Source organism: Stegodyphus dumicola, chromosome 7, assembly GCF_044657685.1.
Source record: "Stegodyphus dumicola isolate Sdum_Otavi_A_Nest chromosome 7, ASM4465768v1".
NCBI classification, from domain to species: Eukaryota; Metazoa; Arthropoda; class Arachnida; order Araneae; family Eresidae; genus Stegodyphus; species Stegodyphus dumicola.
The window spans coordinates 191363072-191375779 of NC_140774.1; the positions used below are offsets into that span (position 1 = coordinate 191363072).

Below are 12708 nucleotides of genomic sequence, written 5' to 3' on the forward strand. Positions count from 1 at the left end.
AATAAAGCAAAAAAAAATATAGCATTAGAAACATTACAAAATAACAATGTAAACTAGACATTGCAAAATTAATTTCTTCTTTCCAAGTTGCTGCCGTCTTAATTAATATACATTAGAATTAATATTCATTTAGACTAATTTGACATCTTCTGTATATTTGAAAAGTGACAAAATTTATAACGTTATTCCATAAGAAATATTTAATGTTTTTAATTAAGTAATCATACATCAGTTGCATTAGTATTTAAATCTATCAGATAAAAAAGTAAAATAATACTAGTACTAATAACCTTCTTAAATACTGCATAAATTCTTTTAAATAGCTTAGTTTTTTTTAGCCAATAACCAACAGATTAAATGTGAGAAACAAATATACTACATTTTGCAAATGGGAGTAGATTTGAATAAAAAATGAAACAATCTAAAATCGTGTTTCGGGAGTAATAGCCCTTTCAGGCTAATAAAGTTAAATTTTCCTCATAATGTCCATGAAAAGATAAATTTACCTGTTATATATACGTGGTTACGGTATTAATGTTTGGCATACCGCTCTCAACTAATGAAAAAAAGGCTTCAGCCGCTATATCTTTCCCAGTCTTTGCCGCCTCCTCCAATTTCGCCAGTTCCAGGTCCCATTTGGAAGCCTCCTCCGACTGATGCCTGAGCACTGAAGCTGCTGCCACCCATAGGTCCATTAAGGACGCTTCCAAGACCGACGCCAAATTGATAATTTCCGCTCCCTCCAAACGGGATAGGGAAAAACTGAGGCGCACTATATACTACAGAACATGTGCTGTATAGCAATACAAGGACCTGAAAGCGGAAATTTTAATTTTAATCTTTTACCAAAAAAATAAATATATAAAACACATACAGTTAATTCCCGGCTAACCGGAATGCTGATTAACCAAACTTTATCTAAAGAAAACATTTGTTCATTGTAGAACAATGGTAAAATAACTATTAGAAACTATCAGCGTGAAACAAAACTGCTTACGGAAAATATAAAGAGGAAACGAAAAATGCTTTGAATGATACCAGTGATCGCAGATAATGTCATAATATCTGGTATACCTAATTGAGTTATACACAATTCTTAATACAGGTTGATTCAGAATTCATCATCAGTATTTGGTGGGGAGGTAGGGAATAGGAAACGAAGGAGATTTCACATAGGAAAGTATGGGCGCAGCCGAACGCATGAGGTTGTAGCGGGCGCTGTGTGTACACAACTTCCTTACATAAGCACAGATATATACACACTATTTACGCTTTTTGCTTTTTGACGTGTGCAGCCAGTAGCATATGATTAATTTTGACATATTTATGTATGAAATCTTGGATGATGACTCCAATTTGCGTCCATTTGCGGCCCACCTTATCAGTAACTTGAACTTTTCCACCTAGTGCCCACATTGTAAATAGTGGACATAGTGTGTATATGTTACCGTGAAAGAAGGAAATTGGAGAATGTCAACATCCACCAAATACGTCGGTGAGAGGTCGAATATTGCATTACATTCCTGTACATTCGGACCCTCACCGGTGTATGTCGACAATCCCACATATGCTCTGGTGTAGGTCGAAAAGAGAGGAGTATATATACAAGCTGTCATTGCAAAAGGAAGTGTTCCACAAATAAATGCAGTTGTAAAAGCAAGGGCCTCTTGTGCAATTCAAAGTGTCATAATAGTTTAAATTGTTGCAATAAGTAAGATTTGAATCACATAATTTAGTAAGTTTCTAACTTCTATTATTTTCCTTTCTCATTTTCAATGTACTGTGTGTTTTAAGTTCTTATATTATTAAGTTCTTATTCTGAGTCTCAAGTGCGTTTTTTCGCGAATGAATTACGGAGAAGGAAATATAATATTCTTATATGTTCAACATTCACCATTGAATGTCGACATTCACCTGTGTAAGTCAGAAATAAGAGTATTTGGAAAATATTTCGGACATACACCAAACGACTATGTGAATGTTAACATTCACCGGTGAAAATCGACATTCTCCAGATTTCGGTGTTTCACCGTAACATATATATCTCGTATCTTTATTACACTTTACTTCATTTAATTTGTATTTGTGTGTATTTTATCTACTCAATATTTTTTTCTTCGCAGTTGTTACTCATTGATTATGACTCCCACTTAGTGATGCCTAAACTGGGCCTGTTTTCCTTATCAGTGAGCTCTTGCGTTGCTGGACTTTCTGTCCTTTATCCGTCCTTGCTCCTCCTTACGGAGGACATTATATGAAGATAGTATTATCTTATTGCGTCCATTGGCATAAATTTGATTGAGCCAGATAAACTACTGATCTCAGGGGTACAGTTAGTGTGCAGCCAGTCGTTAATGGACTAGGTGATTTTTCAGAAGTAACATGAACCGGTATACGTGGAATGAACTTGCAGATATGCATGTAAATGCCAGGCATATTCCAGAAGGTTCGGTTGCCCATGCAACGCCGTTGTGAGTCATGCGCTCTAGCACATGGTCAGCAGTTCGAGCACCTCTTGTAAGTCTGTAAAACCGATGCAAAGAAATGTTACATGTAAGATAATAAATGTTTTTTTTTCCCTTACTACTTCATCCTTATGTGTTCTTTTCATCATTGAACTGGGGTCATCATGCCCTACTACATGGCATATGCGCCCATGCATTCCTATGTGGAATCTCCTTCTTTTCCTATTCCCTACCTCCCCACCAAATATTGATGATGAATTCTGAATCACCCTGTATAATAATTAAAAATTTTTTTAAAAATCTGAAAGCTTTCAGATTTTACATTACGCCCAAACAGCTGCTTATTGACATTTTGTGAGATACTTTTATTTATTAAATATCATGTTCTTCATACTTAAACCATAAAATAAGATTTAACAGCAGTATCACAAAATGATTTAAAAAGAGCTTATCTTTAGAATTCCCGATATACGATTTCGCAAAAGGGCAAGTAAATTAGTTAGCAGCAATAATTAATCATTTTATTTTGTTTACAATTGAAATTTCATATTTTAAATTTTTAATTAACTTTATATGAATGAGGTAATTATTTTGTAGTTGTTATATATGTAAGATATAACAAAATAGGATAGCTGTTTGAAAAAAATAATTGGCAACCTCAAAATTAAGATTCTGAATTTGGTGATCTGTCCCTAAATTCTTGTCTTCTCACAGGTTCCAGATTTTTCTATCTTACGTAACGTTTTAATGCAGATAACATCTTGTCTGAAAAAGGATGATTTGATATGCGTAAAAAATAAAGATTGCGTAATTTTTCAAGAGACGTTGTGCTAAATTGCGTCATTATGCTTTCCACTCTGCCACGCTACGGTCTTCTCGGTCATCTATGCAGTATCTATGCTGTTAAACGTTCCACCGTTTTCATCTACGTTACTTTAAAATCATTGCATATATATATATATATATATATATATATATATATAACAACAATTGCACAGTCATGAATCCGGCTGTAGACATGGCTGAGTGGATAAGGCAGGAATGAGACGTGGACAAAACTAATTTTGGCTAATCACCCTCTTTATTTTTAGGAACATAAAGAATTATTTCTTTGGCAGACAAATTACTTCTCGATCATACTTGAATGCAGATCATTTTTACATGCACAGATAAAATGCTACGTCGTCATTTCAGGCAGGAAAGCATAAGCGACGCTGAGTTGTTCGCATAGCAGAACTCAGGAAAGAAAGGAAGCGTAGTGCGCATGACTCAGTATTTATACTTCGTAGGTGCAGAGAGTATTTTAAGCTATGATTGGTCAATACTAATTTTAGTTACCTTTTTCAAGCAATGTTATGCAATTTTGAATCTGGCGAAAATATAACGAATCATAGTTATATACTAGGAACACATTGTATATAACTATGATTTCAGAAACTGAACAATTTAGAACAAGAAATTACTTATCTTAAAATATCAAAATATAGTAGAAAAAATTTTGAAAATTAACAAAAAAAAAAAAAAAATCTGATGTGTACACCACATGACTTCCTTGTACGGAATATTAAATTATACTCAATTTTCCTGCATTTCATTTAAACATACTGAATTGAAAGTCAACGAATTTTGAATTAAATCCACTTCGTCGATAGCGCATAAACCACAATAGAATAAAATGCACTCTTTAAAGTTCACTGTACTTATTTACCATAGTGACACGAGGCCCAACAGCGGTCGAGCGGTAAAATCGCTGAACGCTGGTAGTTCGGTCCGAGGTTCGAATCCCGCGAACGGGCTGGCTGCATGGGCGTTTTCGTGGTTTTCCCCATGTGTAACGTGTATACGAGCCAGTTTCCCTTAGAAAGTCTTCCACGAAGGCATCCCTTCCCTTAGGTAGATAGCCCTAGTGTGCTTTGCCGTATTCTCAATACACCACCACCACCATAGCGACACGTCGGCGCTAGGTTTACTTAGTAGCGCTACATCTAATTCATTTTATAACTCAGTGCACAAAAATTATATCACGTGAAGAATTATTGCGAGTTCTATTCAAATAATATAATAGATCTATAACGATGTATAAAAGAAATTCAACGCATAAAAAAGAAACAGTTTTTCACAGCGCGTGCGCTACTAATTAATTCAGTTCTAACTTCGCGGCAAGGCAAAAATACATAAAAATTCAAAATATTTTCATTAAAAATTGAAAGTTGTAAAAAAAAAGTAAAACACCAAGTACAGTTAAAACAATTTTTACAATTTAAATTACAGTTTCTACACAAAAATAAGCTAATAACTTAAATGATAGTTCCAGACTGAATTGAGAATAATTTAATTCGCAGTAAAAAAAGAAGACGTTATTTTGTTGTTGCCAAGCTTATTTTCTCTAGATTAGCAGCAAATCCACAATTCTGCTCAGTTTTAAATGTAAACAAATATGGCTGCTATGGTAATCAAAAATTAGGCTTAGCCACATTTAAGAACTTTTAAATTGTTGAAAATTCCACAATTATTGCATGCGTGTTAAATAAAGGCATAAAAATCTTAACCAGAGCAACATATTTCAATTACTTTTAAAGCAAAAATGAACAATTTACAAACATATAAGAACAAAGAAACTGAGCTCACTGAGCCGAGTAACAAAGTGGATATATATAGATTTATATACTTATGGTGCGGCCGATTACAACCAAAATGGGAGATGCACATCTACACGTTATAGGAATCCTATATACACAATTCCAGCGTTCTGAGGCTACTCGTTTTTAAGTTATGCAAGATACATATATATATATATATATATATATATATATATATACGTACGGACGGACGGGACGCCACGAAAACATCTCTTAAGAACTCGTCGTTTTAAATCAGTTTTATAATTTTTTAGGGAAAAAGAGTCCTTTATCTGTCCTTACGTACAGATGTCACGAAAAACATCGCTAAATTGCATTCGATAGCGGTCCAAATGGATATTTTCATTGAAATATGATACCCGAAATTTTTCGTGATTACAAAACTATCTTTTTACTTCGTACTAGGAAGCGAAAGGACATTTCATTTCTCAAAGAAGCATAAGTGTAGCTCCTAAGAACGTATATTGTAGATTAAAATGCTTTTAATTAATGGTAATTATGGTGAAAATGTATGGATAAAAATAGACCTAAGGCAAATGAAATTAAATATCCTTAGTGCCAGTAATTGGCAAGCCTATTCAAGGATGCGAATTCATAATAATATTACATTACTTCAAATACCAACAAGAGATCTACTAATTTTCTAGATATTTCGCTAAAAGTTTGTACTTACAATGCATTTCATGACCTGCAGAAGCGTCATGTAACCGCTCAGGTATATGAAAAATGCAATGAAGAAATATTTTGGATTGAAACAAATAACTACAAATGAAATGTTTAGTACAATTTTTGCTCATTTCTACAGCGTGATACGTAAGAATTGCTTTCAAATGTAATTACATTTCAATGTCAAACAATTGCGTGTCGATCTTGACCACCGAAATCTTTCCTTCCCTCCGTGAATTTTATTTAATTTCGATCAATTCTTTTCATATAATGACAAGTAAGAGACCAATCTGAGGAATAAAATTGTTCAAAATTGAGTTGAATTGTTTTTTAATCCGTAAACGCGAGAATGCAGTCTCTTCTCGTATGTAATATCCTAAAAGGAAGGAAAGGTTCGATCAGGGATAATTTTGGATAATGAGGATTTTAGAAATTTGAGCTGTGTGTTATGTAACATCGTGAACTCTGTTATACTGTAAATATTACTCACACATTTTCAAAGAAACATTTTTAGAACGCGCTTTCAATGATGTTAATAAATATAATAAGTTATAATTACAGACAAAATTTAGAAGGCAACTAAAATCAAGATATTGATTATTTTTTCGAATTTTAATTAAATAATTTAAAGCCATTTTCAGAATAAAAATAATCGAAACCGAAAGGAAATAATTAATGGAAATTTAAAATTATTAGGCAAAATATTTTCCAGCTTGCACATATATGAGACTTACCCATGTCAGGCTGCATGCGACAAAATAACTTTAAAGTAGATATTCTGAAATTATATTCCTTACTTCTGAGGCTCAGGGGGCGTGGCTTATGTAGCATTAATGTATGTAGACTTGGAGCTTTTTGATACGAATTCTTAGTGAGCGCTCACATCTCTCAGTTACATTCACTCAGCTTTATGAGTTTTTTTTAACTTATTACGAGCTCCGCCCTTAGGCACTACACGGAAAGCGAGGGATGCCCCATTGAGGTCTTTCTAAGGGATATTGGCTAGTATCCACGTAGCCCCGTTATACATGGGAAAAACACGGAAATGCCCATGCAGCCAGCCCATTCGCTGGGACTCGAACCGCGGACCGATGTACAGCAGCTTTTACCGTTCGTCCGCTGGTGGGCCAGCTGTTTGAAATTAACCCCTTGGCCTACACGATATCTGCCAATTGCACAAGCTATAAAGAAGAAAGTCGGTCGTTCGCTGTGCCATTCAACTGTTCTGCCGTGTACTCGAAATGGCGCAAAATTTATACTTTTCATGACATATACAGGGTGATTATAATTAAAGTTTAAGTTTCAAAACGCTATAAAAAAAGAACCACTCATGAAAATGACGTCAAATTTGAAAGGAATGTTATTGAAGAAGGCGGAAAGCGTATGGCAGAAGAAAAAATTTAGTTTCAAAAGTTAGCAACAGATGGCGCTGCAAGCGGAAGAAGACGTAAATTAAAATGTTAGTTAAATTTCAGTGTTATAAAGCCGTCAGGTACCAGGCTGTTCCTCATTTTGCGTCTCAGACGTTCGCCATGGGTGTTTCACTGCAGGACCGCGCTCTGCTGGTAAAGCTGTATTACAAGAATGATGATTGTGCAAGAGTAGCTCTGCAAAAATTCAGGACACTGAAGGGTATAAAAGAAGGCATTGGTCCAATGAGTGTCGTATGTCTAAAGAAAATGATGCAAAAATTCGAAGCGACAGGTTCGTTTGATGTGCAATCTGGTAGAAGGAGAAAACGAGTGCATTCGACGGTAGTTGAAGAAGTGGCCCCAGCATTACAGGAGGGGTCGGCCGGTGGTGTGCAACCGTGCAGTGCACGAGGAATTGCCCGAACATTGGACAGGCCTACGAGCACGGTGCTGAAAATTGTACGAAACATCCTGCAATGCTATCCGTACAAAATTGGCTATGTGCAGGATTTGCTTCCGTCTGACCTGACAGCTAGGGAGACGTTTGCGTTAGAATTCCTGGCTCGCATGGAAATGGATAATGAATGGCCGTGGAAAATTTTGTGGATAGATGAAGCCCATTTCTATCTGACAGGATACGTGAATACCCAGAATTGTCGAATACGGGCAACAGAAAATCCATTGGCAAAGCACCCCGTACCACTTCATCCTGAAAAGGTCACTGTATGGTGTGGCTTTACGGCATCATTCATCCTACAACCATATTTTTTCGAGCAGACGGGTGCTTCCGATCCTGTTACCGCAACCGTCACTGGTCAGAGGTATGCGTCTCTTTTGCGCAACCACGTGATTCCAGCTCTGCAACAGCATGGATGTGTGGATGAAATCATTTTTATGCAAGATGGCGCTCCTCCGCACATTGCACATCACGTGAAGCAGCTGCTGAGGCGCCATTTCGGAAATGCTCGAATTATCAGCCGTCATTTCCCTACAGCCTGGCCGTCCCGATCGCCTGATCTTACTCCGTGTGATTTCTGGCTGTGGGGATATCTGAAGGATGTTGTGTTCCGTGCTCCAATTGCAAATTAGCGGAATTAAAGGCACGCATTTCACAACACATTCTGAACATCACCCCAGAGACACTGCGATCCGTTGTGGAACATGCTGTTTGTCGCTTTCAACTTGTTGCACACAATGGTGGACACCAAATTGAACATGTTTTGCGCCAGTCTCGTGACAGTTCCGAACTTCTTTGATGAATGGTTCTTATGCGGTACGTCGCCGCAAAACTCATGAAACCGATTTGTCCCTTTCGATGTGATATGTACAGTCATGCAAATAAAATTATTCAACAATTCTAATTTGTCAATACGTTTTAATGTGTAACTTCCACCTTAGTCGTTGTTTTACGAATCATTTCTCGTCGTGATTCGGCCGCTTACAGCGCCATCTGTGGCTAACTTTCAAAACTAAATTTTTTCTTCTGCCATACGCTTTCCGCCTTCTTCAATAACATTCCTTTCAAATTTCACATCATTTTCATCAGTGGTTCTTTTTTATAGCGTTTTTAAACTTAAACTTTAATTATAATCACCCTGTATATTTCAGTGCAACGAAAGAGGAATTGTGAAATAATAAACAATGTTTAGATACGAATAGTAATTTTAAGACGTCTAGGGTGTAATCATAATCAATTGATCAGTTGACCAAAATAATTGCATGATGGGTATAAGAGTTTGGCATGATAGGTATAAGAGGTTTTCAATTCTTTATACGAAATTATATTTGAAACGTGTAAACGTAACGAAGCTTTGCGAGGAACTGAAGTAACAGATCATCCAGTTTCGTCAGAAACAACTGAAAAAAAATACTGACGTTACAATCAAAGGAAAAATAGATGTAGAATAATTCCAATCGCTCGTTCTAATAATAATACGCGGCATTTAATGCACAAATTCCTCATCACGAGTCAGACTCATGACTTTTGTTTATGACACAAATTCTTTAACACGAGTCAGAAAGCTGCCTTAAAATGGATTTAAAAGTTGTTTTTTACCGATTTAAGGGCTTGTAATTCGAGACACCTTCATTGTACTTGGATAATTTGTTTGTGAATGAACTTGTTCGCAGTGAGAGGTATTCATAATTCAAGATTTTACTTTATGCGAGTATTTTTACTTTTCTGAATCACTTAGAATTCGATACATTAAAGTAAAAGAGAAATGAATGTACAAAAATAGTTCAACACAAATAAAAGTTGTATATCTCATATTATTTCTTCAGGGTATTGATGAAACAAGATAATGCCACAACATATGATTATGCCACTGAACTGGGAAATGAACGAAGCAATAGTGTGAAAAATCAAATTTTAAATTAGTAAAAATTGTTGTTTTTTTTTAGCCTATAAAGTAAGTATTATTTAAAAGTATAATCCGCTCCGAATGCAGCTGACAAATTTAATAAACGTTCTCTGCAAATGTGACTGGGCTAACAAATGCACTTTGTGAGGGGATCGCAGTGTCATCAGCATACATTGCGAGTGTTGTGTTCTCTGTGGTGGGACTGTCGTTCACATAGATATTAAATAAGTAGGTCCAAGTAGACTCCCGTGGGGTACTCCAGCAAGGATTGCCCTCCGTGTAGAGAGTGTAGTTGAGACGCGAGCGACAAAGTATCTATCGGTTACCTAGGATTTAATTATGTCTGTTATGTAACATAGAAAGCCCAAGTTATGCAGTTTACAGATGAGGGCGTCCAGCCATACGCGGTCGAAGACCTTTGCTGTATCAAAGAACCTGTAACTTTCTTTTCTGTACCCCTTCGCTGATAAATTTCACATCACGATATAACTGCTTTACCGTAGAATGTCTCCTTCGGAACCCGAATTGGTGAGGAATGATGATGCTATTCTGCACCAGATGGTGGTTAATCCTGGTGAGTAATACAGCCTCCATAATTTTGCTGAGTGAGGATAGCAGATATATTGGGCGGTATGAGTCTGGTGCTTTTAGGTTTCAGAATAGGGGTCATTTGAGCCAAATTCCAACTTCCGAGAAAGGCTGCCATCTGAGTGTTAGGTTGACAACCTACGTGAAGAATAGTAAGATTTTTTACTGGAAATCTCTTAATCATCCTGCTACTTATGGTGTCATATCCTGGACTCTTGTTGTTCTTCAGCTTTTTAATGTAGACGCAGACCTGCGGCGGCATGACTGAGATAGTGTTTTTTGCGTGTGGGCTTGGCGTACGATTGTTGTGAAAGTCAGTAATTAGTTGTTTTATAACGGGATTCCAAATGAGATTCCAGATGCTGTGCTAAAAGTTCGGCTTTCTCAGTTTCTGTGTAGTGGATTCTTTGAGGGTCTTTAATTTGGATTTAAAGGGCGGAATGTTGTCATGGCATTTTTCATACCTTTTGACCGCTTTCTATATACAGTTGTCATCTCTGGAAAATTAATTACCTAAAAGCAAAAGTTTTAACATCCTTTTCTTGGTCTGTGTGCAAAAAAAGCTCAATAAATTTTAATATTATTTCAAATTTAATATAAAAGAAACAAAGCTAGAAATTAATAAGAGAAAATTTGAAAGCTTTCAGATTTTATATTACCCCGAAAGGATGTTTTTTAACGTTTTGTGTGTTACCTTTATTTATTAAATATCATAATTCTTCACACTTAAACCACATAAAATTGAATTCAACAGCAATATCACGAAATATTTAAAAACAGCATATCTTTAGAATTTCAGAAAGACAGTTTCACGCGCTGGAGATAATTTTTCTTATTTAAAGTGCTGCCATTGCTTGAAATGAAATCTTTGAGTTTCTTAATCGAAAATTCCAGGTGCTCATGTTCGGATATAGTAATACGTTATTAAAATTTGATGGCTGTAGGTACCGTTGTTTGTTCACAGTGCGAGAAATATACCTACATTCACACGCATTCTTCTCCTTTATTTAATTTCTTTCATATAAAGCAGGATAGTAGTATTTTGTGGCAAAAATTTGAAAAGAAATACAGCCTTTTACAGTGATTCAACGCAATCCCGTTTTGAGAAGAGCAGCCCTTCTGAGCCAACGCTCCTTTGGGCTAATAATAAGCTCAATAAATTTCACGAAGAATAAAGAAATTACAAATTCAAGTGCAAATGCTTTTTACCCAGAGGAAACTCTAAATAGTCTAAACAACAATTTCTGTTTCGTAGCCTGCTGTTTAAAGTGTTCTCGAATGCTCTGGATTTAATGCTTTAATAGACATAAAAAATGGCTGTAATAGTAAGTTTATTTACACTCACCTTCATAAATTTCACATAAAAATGTGCGAAAATTTTGGTTCTTAATTGTTTATTTTTTAATTTTTTTTTTTTTCATTGGCAGACTGTAGTCGTTTATTGTCGTTGGCTAATACTAAGGCTGAAAGCTGTGGCTTTTTTATTATGGAGAAACTTAATAAGTGGGTCACCGTTTCCTGCAATGGAGGGACGGGCAGATTACATCCATGTCTTCTTCGGGATTCGAACTCCGAGCCCTTCGGTATGGCAGTTAGAGTAAATAACAACTTCAGCTTTTTAAGATGTAATAGATATATCGTTGACGGTGAAGTTTGCGCGAACCGAACAAAAAGATGAACTTTATACATACAGATCTCTCCTGGTCACGCTATTGAGACTGCTTATATAAAATCTTGGACTTTGCTTTATAAAACTTAAATCTGAATTTAGGAAATATTTTCGGGTGACCGCATTCTTAAGACGACCACCTCTAATATTCATAAAAAGTTTATTAAAATGAATCAGCATTTCTGCCCAGACAGTATAGTGGTTAGGGGAGCCGACTAAGTTACCGAAAGGCCTGGGTTCTAATCCTGGAGAAGGCATGGTTGTAACTATCCGTCCCTTCATTGAAGATAATGGTGACCGACTTCTAGGTGCCTCTATAATAAAAGAGCCACCACTTCCGGACTTAGGACAAAAATACAAAATAGTGCCCACGGTTCGGGGAAAAAAATGAATTAGAATTGACTATTACTACTCTAAAACATCTCTTTCATAGGTAATTAATTCTTTTACAACCATCAAAAGTAGTCTTGGGAAAAGTTACTTGGATGTGATAAAAGTGAATCGATTGAGAGGAAGCTAACTTTTAACATTTAACATACACATTTTTAGAATATCCTGCATACAAATGATACATAATTATAATCCTAATTTGTAATAACTGTTAAATATCTCTCTTTTAATCAGACTAATTCTGTTTCCCAACAGAAGAATAATGACATATTTACAATTACTCTTTCTGTAGACCCTCGTTTAAAAATCAATTAAAATCATGCTATTCGTACATAACTCAACTAAGGCGTTTTGTTCGTTAATAGCAAATATGAAAGAGAAATCATTTATCTTATAGTAAGTTTACTATTATTTATTCTTGCTATCCAAAAATATTCCGCGGAAAGCTCTGTATGTAATTTTCTGAAAGTAACTGCATCTTTATATACGTGTAAATATATAAAATGAATAATGTTT

At 35.7% G+C, this 12708-nt stretch overlaps 2 long non-coding RNA genes across 9 annotated transcripts in view; one reads left to right on the forward strand and one right to left on the reverse strand.

Moving 5' to 3' along the window:
• The window catches only part of LOC146996594 (uncharacterized), a 269877-nt gene that overhangs the window by 8435 nt on the left and 248734 nt on the right, over positions 1-12708 (forward strand). The gene's annotated exons all lie outside the window — the stretch shown is intronic.
• Positions 513-5877, reverse strand: LOC146996595 (uncharacterized). The gene is made up of 2 exons (XR_015041924.1): positions 5778-5877; positions 513-813 (listed from the first exon to the last, which is right to left on the reverse strand). It is a non-coding gene; the product is annotated as an uncharacterized LOC146996595 (long non-coding RNA).